Source organism: Staurois parvus, unplaced genomic scaffold (assembly GCF_062004578.1).
Source record: "Staurois parvus isolate SC_StPar_1 unplaced genomic scaffold, SC_StPar_1.0 ptg000106l, whole genome shotgun sequence".
Lineage (NCBI taxonomy): Eukaryota > Metazoa > Chordata > Amphibia > Anura > Ranidae > Staurois > Staurois parvus.
Genome location: NW_028317902.1, coordinates 7,670,571 through 7,684,806, shown reverse-complemented (window position 1 = coordinate 7,684,806; position 14,236 = coordinate 7,670,571).

Sequence of the window (14,236 nt, the reverse complement as noted above, 5' to 3'; positions counted from 1 at the left end):
AATTTCTAACAGTGCATCTGGTTTTCTTTTTTGGAAATTGTATTAAAAAAAATATTTCCAAAATCAAATGTTAAAAGCAAATAACATTTTAAAGTTCTTTCAAACGACATATGTCAAGTCACCAAATGTACTGATGAGAACATGAATATTTGTATGAAGATTGGTTTGAAAATCTACTAGTGTATGTCCAGATTAGTAGTCAAAAGCAGCAGTGCTTTAGATCTCACACTGTGGATATACAGTTTGAGATTGAGATTATAGGCACAGGAGTGCCTAGACACTCTTACATACCAGAAAGAGCACTGTTATTTTTCAGGAGGAATTCCAGGTAAAGGGTAAATTTTTTAGAGTATTGATTAGGCACAAGGAACCTTGATTCAAATTTTCCCTATAACACACCAAATCTTCACTTTGAGTTAAATTCTACCTTAATAGCATAGTACACATTTTGTAAAAATTAAAGTGATTTTAAATAACAAACATGTCATACTTACCTGCTCTGTCCAGTGGTTTTGCACAGAGCAGCCCTTATCCTCCTCTTCATAGGTACCCCTCCTTGCTTTTCCCTCTTAACCAGTGCCCCCAATAGCAAGCCACTTGCTATAGTGGCACTGGTGGGTGCTCACTCCCGAGCCCTGCTCTATGCATCCATAAGACACAGAGAGCCATGACTCAGCTACGCCCCCTGCTTTTTCCTCACTGGTTGTGATTGACAGTAATGGCAGCCAACGGCTCCCACTGCTGTGTCTCAGCCAATGAAAAGGGAAAGACATGGGACAGCCGAGGCTCCCATGTGCATTTCTAGATCGCGAGAGGGCTCAGGTGATTTTTAGAGGGACTGTGGGGGGGGGGGGGGGGGGGGGAGCAGCATGCTGAAAGTTTTTTACCTTCATGCATAGAAGTGAAGGGAGATCTCCCAAAGTGAACACAGATAGCAAAAATTAAAATGACACAAGGTATAACCCTACCCTGCCCTACTCTATCATATGTGCCAGTGAGCAACTGTTGCTGGATAGAGGGACCACAGACAACAGCTGGACCATGGGAGTCTATAGGTGACATCACACTGCAGAGATGATTGAAAAGTACACATATCTTTTTTTATAAAGGTTAGGCAGGATAGGTGGGGAAGGGTCTGGGGACTTTTTTTTTAAGACTGGCTGAACTTAGGCTTCTCTTCCACTTTAAACCCACATTCACACCTGAACAGAGTGTATTTCTGGGGATTTTTAAACATTTTTTTCAGGTGTTTTTCAGACATATTAAGGCATTTTCAGGTGTATTACAGGCTTTTTATGGTGCTTTTGCAAGTGTACCAACCTCAAATGTTTAATTCCTGGGCTGGGCAAGGGAGAGGAAAGTTCTATAGAAGAAAAGGAATTCTTCAGGAGTAAAAACATGAAAATGTGTGTTTACAGGTGTTCTCAAAGAAGTCTATGGGATCAAAAAGCCTGAAAAAATATATTTTTTTTTTAGCTTAGGATGCACAGTGTAGGGCCACTAATCATACACGTGTGGATAGGCACCATTGGAAAGAATAAAAGAGTCAGGAGTGAGGAAATGAGCAGAAAAATACTCAAGTGCGAATGGGGGCTTAAGCAATACTTTTGTGTGTTTTTAAAAAATTAGTGCAAAATGCAGTGATGTGCAGCAAGTAAAACTCCACAAACAGACAAATATGTGTTTTGAAGAGTTAATCATGGTACTAGGAATGGGAATGGACCCATGTGTGCATGTGGAGTAATGCTGTGTGCTGTTGTGGGCACACTCTCTGAGTGTCTGAGGCTGCTAGTCTCTAAACAGCTGGTATAGATGTCAGAAACTATTACTAATAGAGAGTAAGAATTGACACCCAGTTGGAGTTCCCTGCTGCCACCAGACAGATGTGGTGAGCAGCACATGCTCCAACACTCATCCCTTCCTCTAATTAATCACCTCTCCTGCAAAGTGCTATGGCATCATCCCTAGTACCAGGAACAATGTAAACCTGCAAGATGTTTAATGCACAATATGTTTCAACGTCACTTTTGGAATGACATTGTAATTGTGGCTACACATGCCCTAGAATAAAAAAAGAATATTAAAGTGATATTAAACTTTTAAAAAGATTATATTGAAGTATGTATTCTTAAAGTAGTATTAAACCCAAAAGCAAACATTTATTATATTGCAGCTTACCAATTCTTATATTTGATAACTGCATTGGTTTTCTTTTTTTAGACTTTCTTTCATCTGTTTTCATCTGGGGATCCAGCCAGTAAGTCTGTTGTGTTTCAAAAGAACAAGCTCTCTTCCAGATGTATCAGTTTACAGGAATGAGTTAAACCATTCAGCACTGACAGGGGTGCTTAAAATGATCAGCTTTTATTTATAAAAACTAGACTAAAACCTGCGCTCAGGCCTTCTGGGAAGCTACACCAACCAAATATGAACACAAGGCCAAACACACAAGTTAAAAAAAAGGTGCGCTTATCCCTTTAAATGATGCAAATCAATAAGTAGTGAGTGCAAATTATTATTAATAAATAACATAAAAATTTAAAAAGTTCATGTGCCAATTAAATTGATGAATAAATAAAAACACTAAAATCAATAGTGTCTAAAATCAAGAGTATAGTCCAAAGAACCTATGTGCAGATATACAGTATGTAACTCCAAATGTGCAAATCAAAAGATCCAGATAATATGGAAAATTCTGACTCCAACAATGGTGATAAATTGCTCTCAGTGCAATACATCAAACAACAAAGTGATCCAGTCCCACTATGCAGCTCTCCAACAGCTTACTGAGAGAAAAGATCTCACACACAGATCTGATAAGCACTTGTACATCTAATGGCTCCACTATCCAGCTCAGGACACCGTCACCCTCCTACACATCACAAACCTAAGGCTTTACTTCCACACACTATTCACAGTATTCGTACCCCGATTAAAATATGAAAAATGGGAATGACAAAGCGATGACATATCCAACCAACAACCAATATGTCCAAAAACAAAGTATTTAATAGTTGACATAAAACCAAAAATACTAAAAACATACTCCAGGAAATCCAGTGTAGTAATATGGCACTATGTAAAAACTGTCACATACTGGTGGAAAGTAATGAGAGTGGCTTACTGCAACGATGACATGGCTGTGAACGGTCCTGATGATAAGCTCAATGAATGAAAAGGTTGGAGAAGGGCAGTGGATGGTGATCTCTGTATCCACAAAAGAACGCCCAATGTTGTATCTCCCGAGAAAGCCAGGGGAACCTCCACGGTGTCACTGAGGATCATGCACCAGAAGTGACGTCACGGCGTGCCAGACGTGCCAGACGTGCCCTCAGTGAAGCGCAGGGAAGCCAGCAACAGCTACCATAGGACACTCAGATGGAGTAGGACTGACCGAACAATCCCAGTTACCATGATGACGCATTTTGCACAAATCAGTGCTTTGTCACAGTCAATTGGTTTGACTGTGACAAAGCACTGATTTGTGCGAAACGCCTCATAAATAGGGTGCAACAATCAATATCTCAATGAACACAAGAACAATTTCCAAACTTTTGACAAAACTGAGTTTTATACAACATATGTTTAGCTCATTACATGAAAGTCAGGTTAATAATATAACTTAGATTACAAAATCTTCAGTTTTACTTAAATTAGTTTATGCAAAAATGGATACATCCCACGACAAAAACTACAACATCCAGTATTTTGTATGACCTCCATGATATGTAAGGACAGCACCAAGTCTTCTAGGCATGGAATGAACAAGTTGGCAACATATTGCAACATCTATCTTTTTTCCATTCTTCAAGAATCACCTCTATTAGAGCCTGGATGCTGGATGGAAAATGATGATCAACTTGTCTCTTCAGAATTCCCCCCATAGGTGATCAATTGGGTTCAGATCAGAAGACATACTTGGCAACTGAATCACTTTTAACCTGTTCTTCTCCAGAAATACAACAGTGGCTGTAGATGTGTGTTTTGGATCATTGTCATGTTGGGAAAGTGCACAACGACCAAGGACACGGAGTGATGGTATAAACTTTTATTTCAATATAGAGCAGTACATCTGTGAATTCATGATACCATCAATGAAATGTAGCTCCCCGACACCAGCAGAACTCATGCAGCCCCACAGAAGGACACTGCTACTACCATGTTTCACTGTAGGCACCATGCATTTTCCTTGTATTCCTCACCCTTGTAACGCCATACATTTTTGAAGCCATCAGATCCAAAAACATTTATCTTGGTCTCATCACTCCAGAATACAGAGTCCCAGTAGTCTTCTTCTTTTTCAGCATGGGCCCTGGCAAATTCTAGGCGGGATTTTTTTGCATGGGCTTTAGGAGAGATTTCCTTCGTGGACAACACCCATGCATGACACTTTTTTTTTCCTGCATTTTTGAAACCATGTTTTAATGACACAAAGCACCTCCAGAATCACTAGTGCATAGAGCACACACTAAAATTAGAGGGCCATTTATTACAAATTGCATACAGCTCTTTCATGCTTTATGACCATCTACAATGAAATGTATGGTAACCATAATTTCTATGAAGTAGAACTTGGGGCCCAATGAATAAGTACAACCATTACGTTTATTGTGAAGGAACCACAGGAATCAAAAGCCCTCCAATGAATTCTAGAATTTGCTTTTTACATGATTGGATACTTAAAGTGAATTTTAACACAATGTATTGATGTAAATCAACCTCCATAAATGTATAATATCACCCACCTACCCTATCAAATAAAGTGTATGTACAGTATAGCCAAATCTTTTTTTTCTAGATTTTACAGAGTAGGGGCTAACTTTCAATGCTGTCTGTAGCCTCAATTGGTAGATTCACCCTCGCTATATGTCCTGGTGACTATTGTCAACAGAGCAAAAGTGATGGGAAATACAAAATTTTAGGATTGTCAACAGAGCAGAGGGTAAGCATAAATCTTCCAATGGGGAAATCTGGGTGAGAACTGTCTAAGAGCAGAATTTCTCTCAGAGTTTTCCTCACATTTACAGTTGCACTTTCAGGACCAAAAATAAGGAGAAACCTTCCCAATGGCACACAGACTTCAAATAACAAAGGGGTGACAGGGGTTTAAAAAATGGATTGAAAATACTATAGGCACATAAATAGCTAGGAGGGATGTACTTGGGTTCAACTTCAAGTTCAGTTGGAGCCCATGTTGTAATTGATCTATTATAGCCATGTGCTCTTATTAGGTTAAAGCGGAGCTCCACCCAAAAGGGGAAGTTCTGCTTTAAGGACTGCTCCCCCACTCCCCATTAAGTATTGGCACCTCTGGGGGGGCGGAGCGGGTACCCAAATTTGACAGGTACCCACTTCTGGTCCGATCGCCTAGGCGATCAGAAATAGAAGATGTCTTCCCTCCCTCCCTTCCTGTAGTCTTTTGGGACACGTGACAGGTCCCAGAAGACTACAGGACCATTCATGAAGTGCAGCACTACTTGCGCATGCTCAGTGGGTACCTGGGTGTGAAGCTGAAAGCTATCATGGACGGGCGCTCACAATGAAGATGCCGGCCCCCTGGAATACAGGACGGCCGGTGAAACGGGCTGCGGGGGACACACCACGGGACCAAGGGACAGGTAAGTGGCTGTTTTTTAAAAGTCAGCATCTACAGTTTTTGTAGTTGCTGACTTTTATTTTTTGACAGGGTGAGTGGAACTCCGCTTTAAAGCGGTTCTAAAGGTTGAACGCCATCATAGTTTATTCAGAGCTACAAGATGTCAGCTGCAATGTCCGATGGTACCTGTAGTCTATGTAGTCACAGGAAACTGTGGAATGAATGAAACTGCGACAGCAGGTGTGTAAAGAAGATCCCCTGCCCACTGTCACATGGAGGTGGGGGAATGAGGGGAGAAGGTGCAGATGCTGGAACATGTTACACTCTAAAAACAAGTGGAACATGTAACATGTTCCAAAGGTGAACATATTCTTTTAATGAGGTCACAAGCCCCTGCCCCTCTGTGTATGTGCAGCTGCAGGGTAAGAATGTCCTGGCTGCAGTTGCTTGGCCCAGGAGTGACAGCCACCTTCTAGGTTTGGCTGAATCTAGATTCAGACTGAACCCAAGCTCATCACAAATTTGGTGAACTGAAACATAGTGGCTAATCCCATTAATATCTAGAAGGCCAAAATCCTGCAAGTAAATTCTGGCTATTTTTATGGCTAATAGGCAAACTACTGTACATAAAGCATGGGGAGGTGGGCACTGCTAATGGGGACCAATAATAATGTACCAATGTTTTTAAAAACACTGAACAGCAAGGAAAAAGTCAGCATCACAGGCAACATTGAAAATACACCGCACTCTTTAAATGACTATTACTGAACAGTACCATTTTCAAGGCTTGCACAGCAACAGCGAAGACATTGCAACTGACAGCACATATTTGGATGTGGAATTCATTTTGTTTTTACAATTAGCCTGGCTTACCGAACCCTCATTAACACTTGTGTATCCTTAGTCATTTTAATAATAAAATGATAGGCCCAGCTGCCAAATAGCAGGCTTTTCTTGTACCCTGGAAGGGGCCAACACCACCAATCAAGAGGTGCGTGTGTGGTAATATTTATTATGCCCACTGGACACACCATTAACTTGAACTATCATTAGTACATCTGTATTTCCATATGGCAAGGTTTTGCAATCCAAAAACCAACATATTATTTTGCAGAATAAAATTACAATTTATTATAGACCTGAAGAACTACCCCCACAGGAGCTGCTGCTGATTTGTTTCCCAGGTTCTTTTCCCTCTGTTTAGCAACTGCCACGCAAACAGCAACATTCACTCATTTGGCTCAATAAGCAGTCTTGGGGTTGCCTTTTTTAAGTTTATGGCAGGGGGACTTGGATGAGCTCAAAGAATCTTTGGGGTACTTTAGAACACTGAATAGGAATGTGAGGACATTGTTCCATTTGAAGCTACTTTTCAGAGCAGTCCTTTGAGCAATAGGACATGAAGTGGACAGCATTGGGACACCATTAGCAATGTTCCAGGCTGGGCAAACATTAATACTAAGGGTTAACAGCAGCAGTCACTAGTATCCCTCTCTCAGGTCTGTATTCACCGTGTCCCCAGGATTTGGATATCTCCCTCTAGACTCAGGCAGACAGTCTCCTCAGTGAAACCTCCAGATTGGATCATTGGTGAAACCCTTCTTTTGCAGCAAAATTGACCCCCCAGCTATGCAAAGCTGGGCCCTCATGAGACCAGCAGAATCTTGAGCTGGACTGCCTGAATAAGCAGTAGCCCTTCTGGCTAGGAACTTCTCCTTCTGGGGAAGAACACTACTCTTCCAGGCTTCAGGCACCTTCCCCCAGGGATTGGCTGGAGCAGCAAAAATACTCAGACTGCTCATTTGACTATCCCACCCACAATATTCTGAATGTCTCTAGAAGACAGGGGGAAGCAATCAAACCTTGATGCTGTGGCTTACGCATATGTTTGCAAATGTGTGCAAACAAAACCCTCTTTTTTTACAGTGAAATGTTAGACAGGGTCAATTCCGTTGTTTTGCAGGCTAGCTAGTTAGTGTGCTGGGAAATATTTGTTTGTTTGTAATGTGCACCCTTCCATGTGCAAAGGCAAGTTATAAGTTGGGATGGTTGCTACTGTTTTGTACAGTTGGTTGAATTGAATGGGGGAATGCAATGAATGCCTTCAGCTACCATTGTACTTTCTCTGGATGTCCTGTGCATCCCTGTGCCTTTAAGGAGGGGTGGGCACCCTCCAGACACACCTGCTCCTAATCTATCCCCAACTTGGGAGACTCTGAACATTATAGAGTTCAGACTGCAGTATACAGAGGAGCCTTGACTTAGGCATGGCAGCTTACACATATATTTGCAAATGTGTGGAAACTTGGGAGACTCTAAAAATTATAGAGTTAGGACCGTAGTACACAGAGGAATCTTGATGTGGGCCCTTAATCTATCCACTGCTATATGTGCTCCAACGTGTCAGACTCAGAAAATTATAGCATTAGGACCGCAGTACACAGAGGAGCCTTGATGGAGGCACTGCGGCTGACACATATATTTGCAAATGTGTGCAAGCAAAACTCTGTTTTTAATGTATATTGTTAGACAGAGTCAATTTGGTTGTTTTGCAGGCTAGATGGGTAAGTGTGCTGGGAAATCTTTGTTTGTGATGTGCGTTGTCCTTCCATGTGCACCTTATTGCACAGGCTAGTTATAGGTTGGGGTGGTTGACACTTTTTTGTATTTTTTTAAGCAATCAAACTTGTAGCCTGCAGAGCCCAGAGCAGATCAAAGCAATCACATGCTACTCTGCTTATTTCAACGGAGCCACAAGAACCAAATTTGCCTAACCCTACTAGCAGCCTATCTAGGAGCTTGCTACATACAGTACCATTTTTTAGATTCCATGTACATTTCTCTTAGGGGCTCTAATGTGTTTTATTAGCTGTCTGTACATTGCAATATAGTGCGTCTGGTGTCAAACTGAGAGGAAGGTAATGCTACATCCTCCTAATGCACATGGCTGCAAGAGAGCATACAAAAAGCATGGAGCACAAATAGCTGGATTACAGAACTACAGGTGCAGTGTACAGTTTTCTAGTGCATTGAATGGCTGTATGCTGCTATACAAGGGTTTATGCCAGTGCTTGCATAACCTCTTGCAGGTGTAAGACCTTAGGCACAAACAATGTGCTGCCAAGGTTTTACACCCACGCACGTGCGCAAGATTATGCACGTGCATGTAAGGACGTAACGTCATCATGCACGTCAGCCGGGAGATGCCCAGGACGCAACTGTCTGTCGAATGGGAATACATGTATTGCGGTACTGCTTTGATTCTACTATTACATGTGAGTGAGCACATTATTACTCTATGGAGTTGTCTTGACTCTCTTTTCTTTGCTATTATTGAGTGGATGTCTGGGAAACCATTTGTGGCTTTTGCCCAGTGGTGAGATCAGTACGTTATGGTTTTAACCTCTTGAGCAATGTTGACCAGTTTAACACTGTGGTCATATTAATCACTTCAGTCCCCAGCCAATTCTGACGTTTCTTACATATATGTAAAAATCTACATTTTTTTGTTAGGAAATTAATTAGAACCCCCAAACATTATAAATAATAAATATTTTATTTTAGGCAAAGGCCCTAGAGAATAAAATGGTGAGTGTTGCAATTTTCAAAGGTTTTTGAAAAATACACTTTAATGAATTTTAGAGCATGCAAACACAATATAATACCCAATTGTTTTGTAAAATATAAAAGATGATGTTATACATATCATATAAATAGATACCAAACATGTCACACTTTAAAATTGAGCACGCCCGTGGATCGGCGACAAACTATGTTATATTAAATTATCCATAGGCGACGCATTAAAAGCCTTTACATGTTACCACTTTAGATTTACACGGGAGGTCTGGTGATAGAATTCTTGCTCTCATGCTGGCAATTGCGGTGATACCTCCCATGTGTGGTGCAATTGCTGTTTACATGTGTGCTGGACTGACGTGTGCATTTGCCTTTGCTTGGGGGGATGGAGGCGCTTTAAATGTTTTTAAAAAACTATTTATTTATTTTTTCTTATACTGTCTTCAATTTGTTTTTTTTCAACATTATTGCTATCACAAAGGATGAACAACATATCTTGTGATAGCATGGGCAGTGACAGAAACTCTTTACAAAGTCATCTGGGGTCTATTAGACCCAGATCTCTCCTCTTAAAAGCATCAGCGCAAACCAAGATTGGTTTGATTGGCTGCTTTCACACCAAAACCAAAAGTGACAAAATACTCCACCATCTATAAAAGTGATCCAGTGGCTAATTAAAGCCCATTGCCAGCAGAAAAAAAAAGATACCAGGATGATGCCTGTAGCTGCAGGCATCATCCCAGTATAATCCCTTCAACCTGACAACATACGGGTACGTTGCTGAGGCTGAAGTGGTTAATATGGAAACAGTCCCTTGGGTGTACTTGTCTGAAAATATACAGTTCATGGACAATTTTGGTGACATATTGGTTGTGCACTTTTTCTGCTTCATGTCATTTTGCACAGGACATTGACTTTATTATATCACCTTTCACAAAGGGTTCCATATGTGTATTTTTCACTGTTTTCTAATAAATGCAGCATTTGGTTAATTGACTAATTACAGTATATATAATTAATGCTGATAGAAATATTAAAAAAACAAATTCTGTTTGTTTTGGACTGGAATGTATTTTAAGGATATGCCTCACACACACAAAAAAAGTGTGATATCCTCCAGGAAATTCATAGTTGGACATTAAGATGGAAAGGGAGGGGACAGGTGTACCCCACTCCCCTATTGAAACGTGCCCTCAGCATGAAGGGGGGGGCATCTTGTCCCCATGTTGATGAAGACAAGGGGTTCATACCCACAATGCTTGCCCGGTGGCTCTGGGGATCTGTGATTGGGGGGCTTATCTGAAGCTGTCTTTAATAATAATGGGGCCCCCAGATATGCCCCCTTCCCCCATGTGAATGAGTAGGGGTTACACAGTACCCTTACTCATTCATGAAAGAAAACATTTCATCTAGAAATAAAGACACACAAGCGTTTGACAAGTCCTTTATTAAAAAAAAAAAATTCACAAAAAAGTCACTTGTAAATTCATCATCAATCAGAATGCCTGTCACCTGCTTGCTGGACGACCCTCAAACACAAATCCGAATGACAGCTTCCTGAGCTATATAAAGGAAGGGGTGGGGATAATAGTGACATCATTGCCATATTTGCAAATTTTATGAAACACTCCATTCCCCACCCATTTGCTTACGGGGTTGGGGATTCCTGGCCATGTCAGTGAATAGGCAGAGTGATGTCAGTGGTTGGAAAAAAATGCAGTAGGTGCAGACAGCCATGTGGCTATATTTAGACTATGATGTAACCCCCTCACCCCCATTGCTCACCTATTTGCTTACATGGCTACCTTCCTGGATTCCTAAGTGGTTGGTAAGAATGCACAGGGTTCAACCAGTCAATGCTTCCTTAGCAACCATTGCAGGTGTAAGCTGTCACATTTGTCTGCACCAATTGCCCTTAATGGACCAAACACAGAGTTTATCTCTACTATGGAATATGGATTAAAGTTGAGACATATAAAATTTCAGCTCTGTCATGTCAATATAGGTCATGAAGAGGAAAACAAACAACTAAATCATCCATTCCTAGGGATTTTGTGTTTCTTCTTTGACAAGTCAATATTTTTATACTGTATGTTCAGTGTTAAAACATAAGACGACATTACTTTGTTTTAAGGTAGTAAATTCCAGTTCAATATTAGTCACTTTCAAGAAAATATTAAAGCTGAAACTGGAAGATGTTCCCAAAAATCGGCTGGCTTGGGCAAAGGACAAGTCACCAGTATTACCTTTGGTCTCCGTACAGCTGGCCTTTTCTTCAGTATTGACTTGTTATGTCTTATTCTCACTATGCCTCTATGTGGATATGGCCCTCTTTGTAGAAGGAGGACTTGCTTCCTCATGTCAGAGTCTTCAAACAAGGAGCTTCTAGGTTTTATTGTCAAAGCGTGATTGAACAAGCTGATTGGTTAGTATGCACAGCTGCACCAGATTCTGTGTGCACCAGCTTTAGTAAATCTCCCCAGTCATGTGATGTCAGGAGGAAGGAACTCATCACTCATGACTCACAGCTGCACCTTCACCGCCTTCCATTGCCTCCTCAGCCAGTGGTGCTGAGCCTTTTCACTCACATAAAAGTGTGGTGTCCAGCACTGTAACAATTCCTCTGAACAATGCACCCTGAACTAGGAATGCCCAGCATCAGACTAATGTTTCCAGGAGAACAGATTTAAACCTTACATCCTGCTTGCTTCTGCTCTTGATGCAGATGCTGTAAAGAGATGGGTCAGCACTGAATGGCAGCTCTGAGCTGTAGTGAAGCCAACACAGAGCACAGCATTGGGGGAGACACAGCCCTGGCTGGGGCGCAATGAGTGGTCCAAAGGTTACAACTTGTTCTGAGCACACAGAGAGAAAATTAAGCTCCGGAAACCCACCTGGGTTAATCCATTATAGAGGGTCTCACACACTCTTGGGTTACATACTCCTGACCCCTGCACTCTTGACCCAAAGCAGAGTAGGCTCTGGTCTTATGACCACTTTTTTGACCACTTGACCTCCAGAAGGTTTTACCCCCTTCATGACTACGGCGTTTTTTGCTATTCAGCACTGTGCTTTTTTAACTGGCAATTGCACAGTCATGTAACGCTTTACCCAAATTAAATTTATATAATTTTTTCACACAAATAGAGCTTTCTTTTAGTGGTATTTTATCACTACTGGGTGTTTTACTTTTTATAATATAAAGGAAAAAAGGCCAAAATGTTTGTAAAAATTATATTGATATACTCTCCGTTATAAAACATATCTAATAAGAAAAAAAAAAATTTCTTCATACATTTAGGCAAAAATATATTATGCTACATGTTGTGATGGGAGTCATTTTAGGTGGGGGGGCCCATGGAACCTAGCTCACTTTGGAGAGGTGGGAGACCCCTGTCTCAGCTCCCCATAGCCCTCTTATGTGAATCACCCTGTGCCTGTTAGGGGTACAGGGTGATCTGTCCTAATATTGTGTAAGTTTTGTCTCAGACTGTGTAGACATGTTTAGGAGATAGGTGGGGTGGGGGTTGATGATTGTTTAATGTTATGTGGTTGCATCCCATTGTTTGTCGGGCTTGGGAGCAAACTATTATGGGATGTATGTGTTTATGTGTATTAGCTTAGTGGGGGGGGGGTGTCTCCAGTAGCCCTCCCTCCTGATGGAACTCTCTGCTGGTGTGAAGTTTTAATACCTGTGTCTCTTGTTACTAAATGTAGATTGCCCCACCCTGTGTCATTATGTGGGGGGGGGGGATTGTCCCCTGAGTGTATATATCTTGTATCTGTGTTCAAATAAAGTAGTCTACCTCTGGTTTACTTCAAATCTTGTGTCATCTGGATCTTGGGGTAACAATAGTCAGATTCACTGGTCTCGTGTTCTAGAGCCTGAGAAGCAGCTTCTTGATGGAGATACCCAGTCGTGGGTGTCTGGGGTACGTTACACATATCTTTGGTAAAAAAAAATCCAAATTAGTGTATATTAATAGGTTTATGCAAAAGTTACAGCGTCTAAAAACTATGGGGTATATATATATATATATATATATATATATATATATAGTGTAATATATGCAGCTATAAATGCTATACTGTAATAGCGGCAATCAGCAACTTATAGTGGGACTGTGATAGGGCAATCTGATACTAACAGACACTCTCTGGGAGGGTCACTAGCTGACACTGATGTCGCTAGTGCCATTACTACAGTGCTCAGTGATAATATTGTACAAGTGTACTAGTATGCTAATGACATTGGCACTGAAGGGGTTAACATCTAGGAGCAATCAAGGAGTTAACTGGGTGCCTAACAATGTGTAATGATTTGCAGGGAGAAGAAACAGCTAGATTGCTGTTCTCATGAACATAGTTCTGTGTTTTTTGTAAACACAAAACTCTGTCTTAATTGGACACAGCCAATCAGGTGATTTGAGCCAAATTCATTGGCTGATATCTACTGCCAAACGCATGCTGTGCCCAATCACAGCACGGGTTGGCAGGGGATGCGCGCATGCTTGCCTGAACCCGGAAGACAAGTAGTGAGGTACATTTATGTGCCTGCCTGTGCCACTCGTCCGCAGTAAATCTACTGTGGGCAGGAGGCAAGGAGTTAACTGTACCCCATCAAGTCCCTCCCGCTGTTTTGACAATTTGGCCACACCCACTGTTTGGTATTGCACACTAGGTGCATTACAGTTAGAGGTACTGTTTGCAGCAGAGGTCTGACTTCTCAAGAGTCTAGGAAAACTTTTGACTTGTGGGAGGAATTCCGGGAACACTTTGTTGGAGGACTGTAGGAGTGCTTTAGTCATGGAGGGAATGGCTAGCAACCAATTTTTCATAGAAAGGAACACTTGCTTACACCTTGTGCAGTGTTATACATATCCTAGACAGTACCTTGTTAAATGCTGACTACATATACTTTATAGCAAGCCTGCACCTTTCATTATTTTCAAGTATTATAGCTTTATATTCTAGAACTGATGAAGGATTCACTCTAAGGCTTCAACAATAATTTTAAACTATCTGTGACTGTGAATATATATTCGAACAGCTTGAAGTCAG